Source organism: Schistocerca serialis, chromosome 12 (genome assembly GCF_023864345.2).
Source record: "Schistocerca serialis cubense isolate TAMUIC-IGC-003099 chromosome 12, iqSchSeri2.2, whole genome shotgun sequence".
In the NCBI taxonomy this organism is placed as follows: Eukaryota; Metazoa; Arthropoda; class Insecta; order Orthoptera; family Acrididae; genus Schistocerca; species Schistocerca serialis.
The window spans coordinates 57,514,150-57,534,477 of NC_064649.1; positions in this window are offsets into that span (position 1 = coordinate 57,514,150).

The window sequence follows — 20,328 nt, forward strand, 5'->3', positions numbered from 1 at the left end:
TATAGAGCTTTAACGTGGAAATGAAGGCGTTTAGGATCCCTGTCTTTATGATATACAGAGTTGACCTAAATGATTCATTGGGCTTGAAACCTTCGGTTGTGTTCTGTTTTGAGATTTTCCCACTGACCATGTTTCACTACCATGCAATGCTGTGCTCCAAAAGTACATACTCCAAAATTTCCTCTTCAAATTAAGGGCTATATTTGATACTAGTAGACCTCTTGGTCAGGAGTGCCCGCTTTGCGAGTGTTTGTCAGCTTTTTACGAGTATATCCTTCTTGCTCTGCCCGTTATGGTTTATTTTGCTGCCGAGATAGCAGAATTCCTTAACGTCATTACTTCTTTATTGCCACTCCTGATATTAAGTTTCTCGCTGTTCTACTTTGTGCTACTTCTCATCACTTTCTTCTTTCTTCGATTTACTCTGTCCATAATCTGTACTCATTACACTGTTTATTGCACTCAGCAGATCTGTAATTCATTTTCACTTTGGATAGCAATGTCATTATCGAATAGTATTATTCAACGTGATTCTAATCCCACTGTTGAACCATTCTTCTACTTCCGTCTCTGCTTCTTAGATGTACAGACTGAACAGTAGCAGCGAAAGAATGTATCCCTGTCCTACTCCCTTTCTAATCCGTGCACTCGGTTGTTGTTCCCTCTCGGTTCTTGCGCACGCTGTATGTTACCCGCCTTCCCCTACTTTGCCAGTGTCCCTGTGGATTACCCCCGCAGCCGCCTCCGCCACTGACAGACGTCCGCCACGTCCAGCCTCTGCAGCCCGTCCGAAACCACTGCGCGCTGCGCCGCCGCCGAACAATTTGTAGCGCTTACGATGCGCCGTAATTCAGGCGGACGTTTACAGTCGCGCGCCCGTAATTGTGCGAATCGGCGGCGTCGGCGTCGGCGTCAGCGCATTCCCCGGCCGCGCTCTGTCCGTCCGCTCCGGCCGGCAGGGCAGATGACGCCCGCGGCTTCGGGCGCAACCTGTAATTTTATCTCGAGCCGCGCAGCCGGGCGTTCGCCTCTGCGCCCAGTAATTTCCTCCTTCCTCCCCACCCCCATTTCCCCCTCCCATCATTTCACTCTATTATTTTTCGTTATTTCCATTACCGTGAAGCAACAAAACTACCGCTGCTCGCACATGGCGCGGCCGATGCCACAGTCCAGATTGCAAGTACCAGCACTGACCCTTGTGCAACGTCCAGCTCACTTGATTTTCTCTGTTATTCCAAATAGTTTGCAGCTTTCTTCCGCATCTCTCAAGACACATTCCGTTCTCTGTTTTTATTCCAATACAAAACTCCGTCATCAACAACCAGCCCATTAAAACGGTAAAGTTGGTTCGAAAACCAAGCGCCTTCGTCCCCCATATTTCGTTTCACTCTGTTATTTTCGTTCGTTTACATTAGCGTGAAGCAACGAAACTATTGCTTCTCGTGCATATCGCGCCCAACGACACACACGCAAAAAAAAATCGCGGTGACGATCCAAAACGGCCGTTACAGTCAGTACCCCACCGACCAAAGAGGTAGGTCGAGACGGTACTGCATTTTTCCACGTTCGCATCAGTGCAAGTAGACTGTCGAACAACAAGTGAGGGTACGCGTTGCATATTTTCTTGGTAGTGACAGTAAATTTCGGTTGCTCATGTTATTGTCTTGTGTACTCCAAGATAATACTCTTGCTATCAGCTAAGTAAACAACTAACGTCCATAGATTAACTACTATGTTGACACTGTATGCGGCGATAAATATTTAAAACGTTTCTCAAACGAACTAAAGTGATTCCAGTAGGGCTATGGGGCACAATGGCTGAGTTAAATAGGATCATGTCGCCCCTTGTCGATGTTTCCCTGTTATCTTTTTTTTAGCAAGCACTGTTATTAATTTTAATAGGTCGACGTCGTCAAAGTCTAGATAACATATAGTGCCATTTCTAGGTAAGCAAATTATGTCCTGCACTGATTTTAAACCATAACATGTTTGATTTTTTCCATCCTAAAACCCATCACTGCTATTCAGGTATTTAGCTAAAGGAACGGGAATATAAATTTCAAGTTGTTGTTTACGGAACATCACAGGACATATATTTTCGAGTATCAAACACAGGTGTCTCTTCGAATATAGTCGTGATTTTACTCTTCGTCGTTCTGCCACTTTGTTTTTACGATGGTTTGAAATTATAAAAAGAAGACTCAAAGAGACAATGTTTCTGTTCCAGCTATGAGATTAGAAGTGACAGAAGTAAAAGGGCACGAAATATCAATTAGGGGAATGAGCGAAGAGTTTAACATAGCTATGAGATTAGAAGTGACAGAAGTAAAAGGGCACGGAATATCAATTAGGGGAATGAGCGAAGAGTTTAACATTAAAAGAGAAACTTTTGAGATGTACTGCAACAAATTTATGGACCTTTTGAAACGGCATGTTCTGTGTAACAACCGATTTTCTAAAGAAAGTGGCAGCGGTCAAACCTAATTCACATGATAAAACTCCTCAAGTAAATCGCAGAATGAAAGTACACATTGCTAAGAAGGCTCTTCAACAAGGAGAAGATGAGGATGGGAATGCCCTGTCTTAGGAGCCTTGAACCATTTTCTCACAAAAATACAGGTGATGTATGGATTCAGTGCACAAGTTGTAAACTCTGGCCACGTCTGTTATGTGCTAAAATGACGTGAGAAGTTTTTTCTATGAATGTTTGAATTGTAAAGATTCCATTGGGCAGTCAGTCGGAGATCGATGAAAAAGTTTGGACCTTCTTTTCTATCAAACTGCTATTATAAGAATGTATGATTGTAGTTTTTGTCATAAAGCGCTAGGAATTTATATTAAAGTAAACTGTGAGTATTGAAGTCTATATAAATTAAATGGTAAAATCATATGGGATAACTTCCCTCAACTACTGGGCCAACTGGTCCTGTGGGTGAGGTGGTATTACTGTGCTAAATACCATTGTTTGCCAATGAAGATACAAACATTGAGAAAGGTTAATCACTTAGTTGTGAAAGTACTGAAGCAGTGTACTGACGTTACTACAGGGAAATATCAATGGCAACATTTAAAATACTAGATGGAATAAATCAAGAAACAATCTCCCCTATGTAATTTCCTTTATTACTCGTGTCCGTTTTTAATTTTCTTCACCGTGTCTTATCATGTCAAGCTGCATTTCGTTCTTTGTTTTTACTCCAGTTAAACTACGTCGACAATTACTGAATACGTTAATGCAAAAGTCATCACCAACGATAAGGTTGGTTCGAAACCCAGAGCGCTTTCCTTCTCCTCTTCCCCCTGCTTTATTTCAATCTCTCTTTTTTCCATTGCCTCAAAGGAACAAAACCATTCTCCTCTTCCCCCTGCTTTATTTCAATCTCTTTTTTTTGCATTGCCTCAAAGGATCAAAAACAGTGTATTCGTGGTACAAATTGAAGTTACTAGCATTGACCTTCGTTGAAAGGAAAGTGCACCTAAATTTCACCTTCATTCGTGACAGTTTTTGATTTCTCTACCTCCCAAGACGCATGTGGTTCTTTGATTTTACTCCAATACAACACAGTGTCGTGAGCAACTGGGGAACACATTAAAACAAAAGCCGTCAGCAGCGATAAGGTTGGTTCTTAAATCACACTATTCCATTTCACTCATTTTTCTTTATTTTCATTGCCGTAAAGCAACAAAAACTACCCTTCACACGTGACGCACAACATATTTTTATAACTTAGCTATTTTTCTACATAGTCACTAATCAAGTTTAAACATTTCTCTGAGCATTGCACAAACTTTCCTATGCCTTCAGCACACTCAGTTGGCGCTAGTTTATTGAACCAGTCTTTTAAATTCCTCTTCAAGTACTTGTTATTTCCGCTCAAAAAATCTTTGAATTTTGGAAAAAAGGTGGCCATCACTCGGGTCCAAAGGCAGGCTGTAAGGTGGGTGTCCAAAAACTACCTACTAAAACTGTCGAAGGAAATCCTCCGTCACGAAAACAATCCACGCCGTTTTGTTTTGAAATACGTGGAGTGGTTGGTGACGGCTCTTCTAGTAGGCCGCTTCCTTTATGGTGTATCCTCTAGACCTAAAGTGAACAGATGTTCTGAATTTGTTTGGCTACTTTCGGTTTTATTGGTAACCGTCAGTGGCGGCATTCCGTTGACTGGCGCTTTGTTCCTGGGTTTTTACGCAGAATCCAGGTCTTGTCACCAATAACAATGTGGTTCAAAAACTCCTCACCTTCCTTGGCGTAACGAGTGAGAAAAGATCCCATCTGTTGTTTCTTTTTTTTTTGTGTTCATCTGTCAAAAGTCGAGGAACGCACGTCTCAGAAACTGTCGATAGCCCAATACGCCACTAAAATTTAATGTAGAACTAATAGTCACATTTCAGGAAATCATGAGGTCAGTCCATCATAGTGAAACATCTATCTTGCTAAGTGGCTTCAACGACTAGGAAGGTCTATGATCCGGCGGAGAGTCTGGGGGAAGAAATGCGCGGCCTTTATCACTCCCAGTTCAAAGTTGGTTAATTAGCGACGACATGTTATGTTCACTACACACATGTCTGCTCAGGAATCGCTTCTAGTCACGTTGTACGCCTTATGTAGCCAAAACATTCGGGGCTCGTACACACCACATGTTCTAATGGGATAACCCTTTCAGTAACGTGTGATTGGGGGGGGGGGGGGGGGGAAGGGAACAGATTTTTCTAAATGCTGTCATTTATCAAGAACTTAAGAATTTTAAGGTTGTGGGACTGTAAAACAAAATTCACACACATTATTATGGTATTACAAAGTACTCGGTTGATTAAAACTGCATCCACAGGCGGCCGCTCATGAAGGGAGTCATATAGGAACGGAGCAGAAGAATAATGTGATGTGACCGTACTGATTTGCAACACAGCCAAACATGCGATGTGCCCTACGCCACACACACTGCACAGTGGCTCGCGGAGTATATGTACGTAAATGTAAAACACGGGTGGTACGTCCTAAAAGAGGCATACTGCCTACAAATGTCGTCAAGCTTAGGAATCTGGTAGTCAGTAAACCTCAATGTAGATGGAAAATTACACTATCTGATCAAAAGTATCCGAACACCTATTAGTTGATATTAATATGGCGTGTGTCCACTCGTCACCTTTATGAAGGCTTGAAATCTGCTGGGGATACTTTCTGTCAGGTGTCTGAATGTTTCTGGAGGAATGGCAGACCATTCTTCCTCAAGAGCCGAAAGCAAAGGGACGGTACTGACGTAGGACGCAGGGGTCTGGACCGAAGTTGACATTCTGACTCAAATATTAGGTATTCCATTGCGTTCAGGCGGGGTCTCTGGGTAGATCAGCGCATTTTAGGAATGTTATTGTACACAAATCATTGCCTCACAGTTGCAACCTTATGATAGGGTGCATTGTCGTGCTTAAACAAACAGAAACTGTCACGAAGCTGTTCCTCTACTCTACACAGTTCACAGTGCTGTAAAATGTGCTGCATTTGGTGCCTTATCCGAGGCAATAAGGTTACCACACACGAAAAACAACCCCACATCGTAACAGCACCTCCTCTGTACTTTCCTGTTGACACTACAACGATGGCAGGTAGAGTTCTACTGCCATCCATCAAAATTACTTCCATGGCATGGCTACCTTCTTCAAATTTGGCTGATATTCGTGATATACACTTAATCATAAATCCTGTAATACCAGTATGCGATGTACGATTAAGATTAATTTATTTAGGTACGCCTACGTATTGGCATGTAGCCTTACTGAGCGAGAGGACGCCATAATTAAGACACTGGACTCGCATTCCGGAGGACGATGGTTCAAATCCCACTCCAGCAATCCAATTTCAGGATGTACCCAAATCACTAGAGACAAATGATTATTCTCAAACGATATGCTCCATTTCCTTCCATATACCGGGTCCCGTCGCCATTGCCCTAGTCAACGACGGGCCGCTGAAACCTAATTTTTCCTCTCTTCAGTTTCACCCTAAAGGCGGCAGCGACGGATCGGGATGGCCACCACGAGGCAGCAAAAGCTTTGGGGAACCATCCCTATCCATAACACCTCAATCCCCACTCACAACTGACTGCTATTATTCAGAGCTGGGTTCATACTCCCACATCGCACCTATAATTTCCGAGAGCTACTCTATAGAACTGAGGACACGGCCACACAGGTACCCTTAACTAGATGGACTGTTCCTCAGAACATTATGGCTCAGTTTGAGGGGTGATGATGTGTTGCTGGGGGTACAGCTTCTCATATCTTAATGTTTCCTGACGATCACCTGAAACAGTAGTGCAGGTAAGAGATTAACCTTTAGCAACTATTCAGTGATATATCAGACTGGAACTCTGGCTGTCACCTGATAACCGAAATAAGACCATATATGTAGGCAAGACCATACATAGAACACAGTGGTTTAGTTGCCCTCAAGAGCACTTCTGTAAAGACGGCCGAAACGTCGACTGCATAGATGTGAGGGGAGTTCGAAAAGTAAGTTATACGTTATGGTGGCAGGCCAAGTAATTGTCATTGAATATTGCATTACGCATCAAAGTGACGCAGCTACATGACACCATTTTTCAGCGCAGTAGCCAAGTCTCTGCAGACAGCGGTCGGAAGCTTCTACCACTCGTCAAAATCCTCGACGATAGATGTCCGCTCTTTGGTCACGGAGTCATTCGAGAACTGCCGCGTGATCCTTATCATAGTTGCAAAATCTCTTTTCCCTCAGATGTTCTTCAACTTGCCGGGAAGACGCCCCGTTTTGTTGCCCTGCAATGCGCGTTATCCTGGGCTTACATTTCAGTAAGATAATGACCGCCCTCACACGGCGACAATTCCTACTCCTTGTCTCCGTGCTTGCCAAACCGTATCTTGGTCATCAAGGTCGAAGGATCTCTTCCCCGGTTGAGAACGTTTGGAGCATTATGGACAGGGTCCTCCAACCACTGTAGTGTTTCCTTTCCTCGGGTTTCTTCCGTGAAAATACAAAATAGAAAATCTGATTGGGCTTTGAATTTTGATGGAATAAGTTACGGATAAGGCGGACTTGGTATTATTGATTGAGATAGTGCTGTAATTTGACCGTGCATGGCAGACCGGGTCGGCAACACTACAAAAATCGACTGTACGCAAATAGCATCAGAAACTAGTTGAAATTTACCTTATAATCTTGTTAGAAACGCAGTACTAATTACAATATAGTCTTCATGGCTGTCCTCCTAATTCTCTTGTAGGACGACCCGTCTTTCACATTTCTCCGTCTGTTGAAAACTTCTTCAAGTTGTCACTGTCAGGATCAATTTACAAATTCGGCAATAACCATTTCGAATCACTATTGGAACAACTTCGTTTCGTAATATAATTTTAATTTCCACCCAACAGCATATTTAACACAGGGCTGAAAAATACATGTCTTTCGTATGTAAAAAAAAAGATCACGCCATATATATATATATATATGAGAAAATAAGAAATTTACATATTATAAAAAATATTTCTGAGCACAATGGTCTTTGCATATCAGTCTTTGTATACAGTCTTTTTGGTGTGTATCTTCTTTAGGAGTCGTAACATTAATGTCTTTGAACTGCGGCGTATTATCGTTGCTTAGCACAGCGTTTGAAGTCAGTTCACATGATTCGTGTTTACAATGGAATTAATTCGAACAATAAATGTTTCTATTATATTGCTCCGATGTCTTTAAGCGTAGTATCGGCTTCTGAGTGTGTGTATAATGCCTGGATCTCTTGCGTGTGACTTGAAGAAAATCCAAAGTTTGTTCATTGTGTTAACACGAAATTGTGATCTACAGCAGTCGAATTTTGGTGGCGTCCACCGGGGTATAAATGGTCAATGAGGGCACAGGGAACACCTCACCGCCTACGACAGGTGATGAGCTTGTCCTTTACACCAACCTGAAGACCTGCCGGCTTCCACTACACCATACACTTCAAGGAAGGCATATTGACACTACGTAAATATTTCTTGACCAGTGTTGCATCACGTTGGTGTCTTCTTTGCATTTTCAGTTCCATTTATATGAGTCATGTGCTACATGCACAAGTCCTTTGCAGTTCATTAACATCTCCTTGAAATAAATTTCTTGATATAATAAGTACATGAATATACAAATATTTACAATTAATCATTACATGAGATATTTACATTGTTGTCATATAGTACATATACAGAATTAAATGAAAAATATAGTAAATTTTTACGTTACATTCAATATCATTGTGCTGACATGTGAATTACGTTACATTCAAATTGAAATATACATTTTATTTGTTAGCTCGTTCTTTTTCCTTTCTTTCCTTTTTTTTTTGTTCCTTTTCCTTTCGTTCCACTTGCAACATTTTAATTGTGGCAACTCGCTAGAATATTCAACTTCAAATTCATCTTGCATCCTGGAATAAAATTTACACATATTTCAAGTTTCAAGACAGCCCTCTGTAGGAGGATAGGTTCATGATATGGTTGCTAACTACTTTATAAATACTAGTAATGTCATCTCCTACAGTGGACTACAGAAAATAAAATATGATAGACAAAATACATGTTAACGTAATATAATGTAAAATTTCCTATACCTAATACCGTTTCTGAGTGTGGTGTCCCCACTATTGCTGTTTCTAAGAGTGGTACCCCTCTATTACCGTTTGTAAGAGTGGTGCCCCTCTAAATAGGATACTACAAGTATGTACATCAGTGTTGTAAGTATATATATATATATATATATATATATATATATAGTTCAAGTCAATCATGTTCCTATAAAGTTTGTGTAGTTCATCTCCTTCCTTTCATGAGTATCAAGCAACATAAATAAATGTTTTACTTAATAAATAAATAAATTTTCTTAGTTCTTGTCAGATAATTGCTGCTGTATTCCATGCTGTATATCCATTATGTATTTACCTTGTGGTACCTGTAAAATTCTATTCATAAATAAATATGTGTGTATGTTTCTCCATATCGTCAGATAATCACAAATTATATAATGTCGAATATTTCATCAACATGTATAATTTTTTTTAAGGGAGGGATGAGAGTGTGAGCCGCAACACAGGACTGACGTTTTGTTTTCTCCTTATTCTCCTTTCTATTTAATGGTGCATTAGTTCAGTACAGTAGATGAGCTTTAATTATGCCATTAGATGACTGCTAAATATGTTCTCTTAAATAATTCTTCCAATCTGAAGTGTCAAGCCTACATAACTCCAAAAATTTCATTACATGTTCCCATTAGATTAGTGTTAAAGTGTTATAGATTTAAATCTTCTGGTATATTTTCAAGAGTGGCTGCTGTAAATAATTCTTTCCACATAAATCTATACTTTCACCTTCAGTTATAAGAATATATAAGACATCACGTAAGTTGTTATCTCAGGCATACCAATCTTTCAATAAATAATACTGCTTCCACTACTTTCATTCTGTATTCCATGAGTACATGTGATATAGCTTTCAAATCATCAACATGAGCTTCAGGTAAGCAAACACACCAATGCTGTGATTCAGGATTTCGTCGGTGAAATAGTACTTCTTTGTGTAATGTGTAATATTTTTCAAGATGTGGGTCTGTTCCTGCACGTAATTTATTCTTTATCTGGATCCACCTGGGATCATTGTCCTGCAATATGGCTAACTTCCTGCATATGTTTTTGTAGTACGGTGCAAATGTACCGTTATACATTAGCAAAATTTTGAAATCTGATGTTTGTTCTGTCACATCTGAAAATTCTTGTAGGCCTTGTGGCAAACGAGATAGAGCATAGGCTACAATGTTGGATTCTCCTTTTATGTATACAATATCAAAATCATATTCTTTTAGTGATGCACACCAGCGTGGAAGACGTGAATCTAATAACTTGCATGACAGCAGGAAAGAAAGAGCTTGATGATCAGTATAAAGCTTAGTACGTTTTCCCCATAGAAAGTAGCGAAACTTGCGAAATACCCATTCTATGGCAAGTGTTTCGCGCTCGGTAACTGAATATGACGTTTCGCATTCAGTGAGCGTGCGGCTAGCAAAACTGATAGGTTTGATGACTGTTTGTTCACTTTCTACATGAATTTGGAATAAAAATGCTCCGAGCCCATAGGAACTTGCATCTGTTACTAGGCAAAAGTCTGACGTCATGTCAGGATGACATAACAATGGTGCATTTACTAAAGCATTCTTAATCGCTTCAAAATCTGTCTGACAGAACTCTGTCCATTTCCAAATGTTATTTCTTTTGAGTGAAAATAGAAGATGTGGACTGTTAAGAAGGTGGTAGGGTACAAATTTCTGAAGAATGAAGATAGACCAAGAAAGGCCTTGAGTTGTTTACGATTCTGTGGGGATGGAAAATTCTTAATTGCATCAATTTTTCTTGAGTCTCGATAAATGCCTTCAGTTGATATGATGTGACCAAGGAATTTGATTTTTCTCCTCACTAATTTCGTCTTTGATAAATTGATAGTGACACCTGCGTCAGAAAATTTAGTCAGATGTTGCTTCAAAAGATTAACATGTTCTTCCAAAGTAGTGGTGGCAATGACAATGTCATCAACATAAACTGTGATTTGCGATAACAATTGTGGTCCAAGAACAGCATCTAAGGCTTCAATAAATACTCCAGCACTCGTAGACCAAAGGGTAGAACACAAAATTGATAACTACGTCCCTCACATAGAAATGCAGTGTATTTACGGCTATTTTTATGGAGGTTCACCTGCCAAAACGATGACCTGTAGGATCGGACTGCAATATGGTGAAAGTGACCTTTCAATGATACCCCAAGCTTGCATTCTTTCAATCTTTTTCAAAACTGCGGGTTTCTTTTACCAAGGAATATTATAATATGTTCTGCAGTATGTTTTGTGTGGTTTAACATCCATCTCATAAGTATAGCCTCTAATAATTCCAGGTTTCTCCACAAATACCTCAGCAAATTGCTGCAAAACTTCAAGTAATTCAAGTTGTTGTTCCTTCGTCAGATATTCAGATTCTGTGCATTCTTATATAAATCATTAGGTTTAATTCCCTGAGATACAGCTTCATTAAAAGTTAAATCACATATGTTTGTTACTGGTGGATACACAAAATGTAACTGTTCAAACTTACCTTGTTTACTGTTTAAGTTTTTACCCTTTGTTAACTCTATTGTCAGTTGGTGTTGGTTTACGGTTAAATAACATTTCCCTTTTCCTAAATCTATGATTGCTTGATATTCATTCAAAAAGTCAATTCCTAATATGCAATGCATAACTAATTTGTCTACTACCAGAAAACTGTAATTGAGTGGTATATTTGAAAATGTGAAGTTAATGAGAGCTTGAAATTTCACGTTCTTTGATTTGTTACCGGTGGCACTTATAATGTGACAATTCTGTACTGGCAATGTTTGTATGTTCATTATTTGTTTGAGTTCATTATATAAAGACATTGAAATGACACTTGCTGCTGCTCCTGTATCTAACATTACTTCCACTTCCTAACTACCAATCATAACTCGTGTTATAGCCTGAATAATCTTCTTTGTTTTACTGGTGCTATTAAAATCTACATCCTGATATAATTCTTTTTCTATTTTCTTACTTTCATCATATCGGAGAAAACAAATCGTCGGTTCCGTTGCGCTCTGCTCCCTATCGACCGTAACTCGAGCGCTTAGCTCGGTCGTCGTTCGTTTTCCGGCAAATTCGGCTGTTGCTGCGGGTTGGGTTCATTGCCCAACTCAATAATATTTACATTTCTGTCGCGCGTCACCCAAGTATCAGCTGTTTGGTTGCTGACATTACCTCGCGTCGCATTGGGAGTTCCGTTAGGTAGGAATTGAGGGTTGCATGTGTCGTGGCGGTGGTCCATTGTGATTTCCCCATACATTATTTCGCCCATGACTGTAACTGGTATTGTCATTACTGTTATTCCTGCAATACATGTTTGGATGTTGTTGTATGTTGTTTCTCTGAAAATATCCTGGATGGTACATGTTTCCCTCTCTTCTTTGATCTCTATGATTTCGGTTTCTTCTTCTGTTGTTGTTATTTTGAATATAACTGTTATTGTTCTGATTGTAATTACTGTTCGGATAACCATTATAGTAATAATTACCGTTTCCTTGCCAATGCTGCGAGTTGTTTCTCCTAATATTGAATGGATTTGTCCCAGTGTAGTGAGAATCGTTTCTTTGAGTGTTTTGTTGTGGTGTCGGAGGCGGATTCCAACAGCCTCTGTCATTTCTGTTGTTGTGCGTACGCGAATTGCTTGGATGGATCGGATGCAATTGATTGAAATTCCTGATCTCATCTCTGTAAACAACATCTATCTTATCAACATAACTGAAAAAATTCTTTATGTTGTCCTCGGACACTCCTATTAATTCATCACGGTAAGGAAATGGTAAGTGGCTTTTAAGTGTTCTAATTACGTCTGGTAAATCTGCTGGTTTTGTCCAATATAATGTTTTGTCTAGGTAGCGTTCAAAGTATTGACGTGAAGTCTCTTTCTTCGAGTTGTAAATTTCTGGATTGTATACTTCTCGCTTTAAACTTTGCTGTTCTGTGATCGACCAGAATTCCTCAAGAAATGCTTGTTCAAACTGTTCAAATGTTAAACATCGTCTTTTCATTGCTGCTCCCCACGTAGCTGCTCTTCCACGTGACAAATTTTTAACACATCGAATTTTATCAGCTTGTAACCAGTGTCTCGGGAAAATACCGTCAAAAGAGCGGATGAAAACAATCGGATGCACCTGAAAATGTCTGAAAGTATTCATGTCATACTATGTTTCATCAGCTACTCCCGATGGTATTATGGGTCCTGAATTTTGTGTCAAACTGTGCATAGTATGGGGTGATGGCTGATAGTAATTTTGATCTTGTGCTAGTATTGAAAATGGTTCATTGGGATTTGTATCTCGCATTGGTAATTCTATTTTCGACTGTGTGCTGGGTCTAGCATTATTCGGATTCTCATTTGTGTTTTGGTTGCCTGTTATGGATTTTGGTATCACTGACGGACTTGGTACTACATTTTCTTTAAGTTTACGTACCTCTATCTGAATATTATCTGTTTCTCCCTCTACTTGTTCCTTTGTCTTATCTAAAATGATCTGTGTCATTGTCTCAAACTTCTCATCTAAATAATCATCACATAATTTGCATTCATGTACAAGTTTCTCTGCTAGAGTTGTGTCATTCTTTAAAGATGCTACATCTGCTCTGTCTTCAAGTTTTTCTAACTTTTCCTGTAAGGATTTCTGCTCCAATGTTACATCATTTAATCCGTCTGAAAGGTCTGTAATTGTCAGGTCTAAGTGTTCTTGGTCTGTTTTTACGGAATTGTGTGACTGTCGTAATTCGTCAACTTGGTTACTGGTTTTCTGTTGTTCAAAAACTACTGTTAACAATTTCTCATTACATCGTCGTAAGTCAGTTTTTGTCTCGTCACTGAATTCCACAAATACCTTTTCTTGTCTCGTAACCTTGTCTGATAAGTCAGTAAATTTCCTTCCAAGACTACTGGTGGTTTCTGTCAAGTCGGCAATTTGTCTCGATTGTTTTTCAAAATTTTGTTTTATGTCCCGTGTCAGTTCATCGAATTTAGTGTCAAATTTCCCAAATCTCACGTTTTAAATTGTCATTTTTCTCGTCTAAAGCGTCAAATCTTTTGTCTAAAGTGTCAAATTTTCTGTTTTGGTCAACAAGTAACTTCAGAATCTGGTTGAGCATGTCAGAGTCCTGTGTCTTAGTTTCGTCATTTTTTCGTGTCTGATTGATGTCTGGTTCTGAAGTTGACGTTGTCAATGTCGCGTTTTGTCGCGTAGTACTCACTCTCCATTCACCTGTATATCTGTTTAAATATAGGGGTTGTTGTCTTAATCGATCCGGTAAAATTATGTCTTGAACATCCTCATAATTAAGTTCAATATTCATTTGACTGTCGGACATGTTTTGCAATGTGTCACTTGCACTAAGCTCGTCCACGGAAACAATTTCTACGCGTCTAGCGTCCATCTTGCGATTTTCGTAATTAATTGCAAATAAAATTTTCCAATGGCAAAAAGAATTTTAAAATATGATATGTTGAAATCTGAAATTTCTATTATAGAAATGGATATTTCTATATTATTTTTAATTAGAAATTGAATTATTAAATTGATACTGAAATTTCCCTCTCACAAATAAATGACTGTGAATATGCTCTTCACTTATCATTTACCATAATAGTAAATCAATTTTAACTACAATTTGGAAAAATAATTTCGAAATAAATAGATCGGAATAAAGGAAGTACAGATGGCTGCTTGAAACTGGAAAAAATGTAAATTTCTGTACTCACCCATTTTTTTAATTTTTTTTTTTGTTCTTCCGTTTTATGTTGCAAATGTAGCGTCAGATATACAGTTTTCAAACCAAAAATTTTCTTCCGCGTCCATGCAAATTATTTTATGGAACATTATCCTTTTCCTTTTTTTTAACAAATTAATTTCCTCAGCATGAAAATGAAAATTCACACGAATTAATAACAGGGCAAACAATATTGTTGTAAATTTCATGCACGTAACATTACAATTGAAATGAATGAGAATTAGTCCAAATTTATTTTCTGATGCTATTAAGTGATTAAAATTTGGTAAAATGTTCAAAATTTATAATAAATGCACTTGTATCAAATCCGGAGATTGAAAGTCCTATCACCAGGACGCCAATTGTAGTGTTTCCTTTCCCCGGGTTTCTGCCGTGAAAATACGAAATAGAAAATCTGATTGGGTTTTGAATTTTGATGGAATAAGTTACGGATAAGGCGGGCTTCGTATTATTGATTGGGATAGTACTGTAATTTGACCGTGCATGGCAGACCGGGTCGGCAACACTACAAAAAGCGACTGCACGGAAATAGCATCAGAATCTAGTTGAAATTTACCTTATCTTGTTAGAAACGCAGTATTAATTACAATATAGTCTTCATGGCTGTCCTCCTAATTCTCTTGTAGGACGACCCGTCTTTCACTTTCCTCCGTCTATTGAAAACTTCTTCAAGTTGTCACTGTCAGGATCAATTTACAAATTCGGCGATAACCATTTCGAATCACTATTGAAACAACTTCGTTTCGTAATATAATTTTAATTTCCACCCAACAGCATATTTAACACAGCGCCGAAAAATACACGTCTTTCGTATGAAGACAAGAGAGAGAGAGAGAGTAATCAATTAGTTGTTAAAAACAAAACACCTACTCAAAAGTGAAAAAAAGATCAAAATTATTTATAAAAATCGGGCGCTGGTGCAGCGCTCTTCTGCGTGCGCGATCGTAAATTATATCTTTGTATTGGCGGAAGCGCGGTGGTCAAAGTACCGTTAGACCACCTCGGGATTTTGACGGTCTACATCTACATCAACATCTACATCCATACTCCGCATGCCACCTGACGGTGTGTGGCGGAGGGTACCTTGAGTACCTCTATCGGTTCTCCCTTCTATTCCAGTCTCGTATTGTTCGTGGAAAGAAGGATTGTCGGTATGCCTCTGTGTGGGCTCTAATCTCTCTGATTTTATCCTCATGGTCTCTTCGCGAGATATACGTAGGAGGGAGCAATATACTGCTTGACTCCTCGGTGAAGGTATGTTCTCGAAACTTCAACAAAAGCCCGTACCGAGCTACTGAGCGTCTCTCCTGCAGAGTCTTCCACTGGAGTTTATCTATCATCTCCGTAACGCTTTCGCGATTACTAAATGATCCTGTAACGAAGCGCGCTGCTCTCCGTTGGATCTTCTTTATATCTTCTATCAACCCTATCTGGTACGGATCCCACACTGCTGAACAGTATTCAAGCAGTGGGCGAACAAGCGTACTGTAACCTACTTCCTGTGTTTTCGGATTGCATTTCCTTAGGATTCTTCCAATGAATCTCAGTCTGGCATCTGTTTTACCGACGCTCAACATTATATGATCATTCCATTTTAAATCACTCCTAATGCGTATCCCAGTTAATTTATGGTATTAACTGCTTCCAGTTGCTGACCTGCTGTTTTGTAGCTAAATGATAAAGGATCTATCTTTCTGTGTATTCGCAGCACATTACACTTGTCTACACTGAGATTCAATTGCCATTCCCTGCACCATGCGTCAATTCGCTGCAGATCCTCCTGCATTTCAGTACAATTTTCCATTGTTACAACCTCTCGATACACCACAGCATCATCTGCAAAAAGCCTCAGTGAACTTCCGATGTCATCTACAAGGTCATTTATGTATATTGTGAATAGCAACGCTCTAATTGAGAGAATTTGGCAGAATGTCCCTCAGGAGGACACCCTCACCTGCAGTGCCCAGTCGAATGATTGCTTGCATAAGGCCCAGAGGTAAACCACCACGTTATTGACTTGCTCAATTTGTGAAGCTCATTCTCTTAAATAAATCATTTTTCTGAAATCTTTATCATTTCTTTGTCTGCCCATGTACATCAATTCTACCAATTTCATCAAGACTCTAAGCTGTTAACAGGCGTTGACATACATCAACGGGGACAGTTGAAAATGTGTGACCCAACCGGGACTCGAACCCGGGATCTCCTGCTTACATGGCAGACGCTCTATGCATCTGAGCCACCGAGGGCACAGAGGATAGTGCGACTGCAGGGATTTATTCCTTGCACGTTCCCCGTGAGAGCCACATTCCCAACTTAATGTCCACACTCAACATTCGTAGTGTCCCTGCCCACTACACTCATTACTCGCGGCAGACAATCTTGCCGAGCCCCGTAAGAGTTCGGGCAATGCGTGTGCATCCAGAACAGAAGGAGAAGGTCAATGGCCGGCCAGCCTTAACTATATGACGATGTATCCTTTCTTTCGGACATGTCCGAATGAACCAATGCCATTTTCATATATCTACCTATTTCGTCCCATGGTATAATCCCTTCGTGGTGCTCAAGATATTTCAGTGTGCCCCTGCCTCTGGGAAGTGTCTTGGGACAGTTGTTGTTCGCGTTGCGTATTAATGACCTCACAGGAAGCGCAGCTGATGCTGCTGATCATTTGCTCATGTAGAGAAACATAAACAAGTATTCAGTCAGATCTTATCAAAATTTCAAAGCTGTGGAAAGACTGTTAATTTTAAATTCTCAGCAATAGAAAACTGCGAATTTCACAAAACGAAACGTAATCACACTTACAGAACCTTCCACTACATCTTGATAGAATAACTTTATATTTAAGTTTGAAACCAAGAAAATCTGTTTTTGTTCTACTGATCTTTGTTTTCTTTCGAACCGGTTTTCAGCTTTCTGCGCCATTGTCAGGAAACAACCGACCAGCGTTCAAAAAAGGTCCTGGGTGCAGGAAACAAACATCAAAGATACTGTCAACACACACGAATCACTCATGTTATACACCAAGCATGTCATATTACAGTATTAAATTACAATTTACATTATGGATAGTGTCAAACACAGTACACAACGAAAACACATAATGTTAAAGTATACGAGCCACTTGAATACAAGACTTAAGGTTACGAGGAAAAACCAAATAAGGTATCCGACACTTATGATGTCGTACAAGTTTGTACGTATGAATGTGACGTTTGGGATTGAGGCCTGGGAGTGTGTGTCGCTGTTTGACTGGATCGTGTAAAGCTGGAGATGGGGAACGTGCTCAGCTGTAACTGACCATTGAATGCTAGGTGGGGGTTTTGAGCTAAATAATAATTTCAGAATCGTGGATGATATGTGTATCAGTTGCACTGTAGTCGAGAAGTCAGAACGTAGTGAACGCTTCACAGTTGGTGAGATATCTGTAACGACGGTTCTGTTTGTTGTGTGCCGATTATCCCTAAAGCACTTACGTTTTTCCCGATACTTCGCTTCAGTAGTAGTTCTTAGACAAATATGCAACATTATTACTACACGCGCGCTTGGCCTATATAATATACTGTTATTCTGTCCATGTAACAAACGAGATCTTGCGAAAATAGTGTAATAAGGAGCATTGCAGAGGATAAACTATTACTCTTTTTAGCTAAATGAAACTTGTTGTAAGTGAATGTTCATCTCAGATGGTTGTAATTAAAATTCCTTAACGACAATTGCTGCAGAATTCTGGCGCTTCTACCACAGCTTTGATTTCAGATAGTAAAGCATACTGGTCTCGTTTCTCCGTTGCCGTTTTAACACTTCGAGACGACCACTTTGAAGCTACGAGGTACTTACGACAGCACTAACTACCTGACCTCGCTGCTTCAATGGAAAGTGCGAAACCTTTCGCTGTCGTTGTTAATAAATGACAGCGGCAAGATAATTGGAGTTCATTCTCGCCACGTTTTCCTGAGGGTTTGAGGCTTTCAGTTTGAAGTTACTGTTCTAATCAGGTAGATGAGCTCGTTTATTTAACAGGAACGGCTAAATATAGCACAGCGGTCATTGTGTCAGCAGTATGATAGGCCCGAAATACCCGCCACCGTCTAGTTGGCCATACTTTTGTACAGAGCTTTAGTTACACGGGAACCGGCCGCGGTGGCCGTGCGGTTCTAGGCGCTTCAGTCGGGATTCGCGGGACTGCTACGGTCGCATGTTCGAATCCTGCCTCGGGCATGGATGTGTGTGATGTCGTTGGCTTAGTTTGGTTTAAGTAGTTCTAAGTTCTAGGGGACAGATGATCTAAGATGTTAAGTCCCATAGTGCTCAGAGCCATTTTTGAAGTTAACTGGGATAGCGGATCTTCGTTTCCATACGCCACCTGATCCAAAGCAGGGGCCTTCCTGGTTTGGGTCAGGCTAAGACATGAAAGATTCCACTATTTTTTGCCTTCGACACTGAGTTAACATTAAGTCCTGAATCACCAAAATTGTCTAAGTGGTAAGATTTACCAAAGTGACTTGTCACTGAATGAAGTAATACGCGTTTAATTTGTTTCTTTTACTATATACTTCGTGCTGAGAAGTCATTTTCAGATACAGTGCCTGAGAAAAAAAGTGAAGTATTGATAACACACGGCCTGATACCAATGTAACTTAGTATATATATGTAACAGTGACGGGTGAGTAAGTACACTACTAGACATTGAAATTGCTATACCAAGAAGAAATGCAGATGAAAAACAAGTATTCATTGGACAAATATATTATACTAGAACTTACATGTGATTACATTTTCACGCAATTTGGATGCATAGATCCTGAGAAATAAGTACCCAGACAACCACCTCTGGCCGTAACAACGGCCTTGATACTCCTGGGAGTTGAGTCAAACAGAGCTTGGATGGCGTTTACAAGTACAGCTGCCCATGCAGCTTCAACACGATACCACAGTTCATCAAGAGTAGTGACTGGCGTATTGTGACGAGCCAGTTGCTCGGCCACCATTGAAGAAACGTTTTCAATTGGTGAGAGATCTGGAGAATGTGCTGGCCAGGGCAGCAGTCGAACATTTTCTGTATCCAGATAGGCCCATACAGGACCTGCAACATGCGGTCGTGCATTATCGTGCTGAAATGTAGGGTTTCGCAGAGATCGAATGAAGGGTAGAGCCACGGGTCGTAACACATCTGAAATGTAACGTCCACTGTTCAAAGTGCCGTCAATGCGAACAAGAGGTGACGGAGACGTGAAATCAATGGCACCCCATACCATCACGCCGGGTGATACGCCAGTATGGCGATGACGAATACGCGCTTGCAGAGTGCGTTCACCGCGATGTCGCCGAACACGGATGCGACCATCATGATGCTGTAAACAGAACCTGGATTCATCCGATAAAATGACGTTTTACCATTCATGCACCCAGGTTCGTCTTTGAGTTCACCATCGCAGGCGCTCCTGTCTGTGATGCAGCGTCAAGGGTAACCGCAGCCATGGTCTCCGGGCTGACATTCCATGCTGCTGCAAACGTCGTCGAACTGTTCGTGCAGATGGTTGTTGTCTTGGAAAACGTCCCCATCGGTTGACTCAGGGATCGAGACGTGGCTGCACGATCCGTTACAGCCATGTGGATAAGATGCCTGTCATCTCGACTGCTAGTGATACGGGGCCGTTGGGATCCAGCACGGCGTTCCGTATTACCCTCCTGAACCCACCGATTCCATATTCTGCTAAAAGTCATTGGATCTCGACCAACGCGAACAGCAATGTCGCGCTACGATAAACCGCATTCGCGATAGGCTACAATCCGACCGTTATCAAAATCGGAAACGTGATGGTACGCATTTCTCCTCCTTACACGAGGCATCACAACAACGTTTCACCAGGCAACGCCTGTCAACTGCTGTTTGTGTATGAGAAATCTCTTGGAAACTTTCCTCATGTCAGCTGGTCGAAT